The following is a 683-nucleotide window of genomic DNA, read 5'->3' on the forward strand; positions in this document are numbered from 1 at the left end:
CTCTCCTCTCCATCTTAAAACACTCTACCCCGGCCCAACCCCCATTGGGTTCCACCTCTCCCTCACTAGGCAACCCACAACCCCTACCGAGCGTCCCCGTCCTCTGCCAGGCATAGCGCCTCGTGCCTCGGCCTTGTCCCCAGAGGCACCGCTGTAGCGGAGCAGGGACGAGCAGGGCTGCTTCAGGGTAGCTCCTCTGTGCCTCGGTTTCCCTAGCTGTCAAGCGTGCCCATAGTTGAAACGGGTTCATTTAGGTAGAGCTCTGGTGTATTCGCTAGCACTAGCTCGGGTCAGCCCCCAGGAGCCAGGAAGCAGGTACTGCACAGGCGAGGGCTCAGGGAAGTTGTTGGGTGAGAGCCCCCCAGGCAGTAAAGGGCAAAACCCAAGTAACCCAGTGCCACTGCCAACAGTCACCTGCAGTCCCTCTGACGCGGGCAGCCTGTGTCGGGGCTGAACTCTGCCCCTGGGGCTTCAGTGGCTATCTGAAAGTCGGTTGCCAGGCCTTTCCTGCAAGGCCCCTCTGGGTGGACTGGCACCTCCAGCTGTCAACCTGTTACCTGTTTGTGCCCCCAGGGCCTCCCAGTCCTGCCTCCTTGTAGGTGTTCCTTTAACTCTGGTACCTTCATGAACGGTTAGTTCCTGCTCTCTGACTTACGGAGTTCTCAGGACAGACTCCATCACAA

Source organism: Orycteropus afer, unplaced genomic scaffold (genome assembly GCF_000298275.1).
Source record: "Orycteropus afer afer isolate SDZICR_OR568_19922 unplaced genomic scaffold, OryAfe1.0 scaffold00061, whole genome shotgun sequence".
Classification (NCBI taxonomy): domain Eukaryota; kingdom Metazoa; phylum Chordata; class Mammalia; order Tubulidentata; family Orycteropodidae; genus Orycteropus; species Orycteropus afer.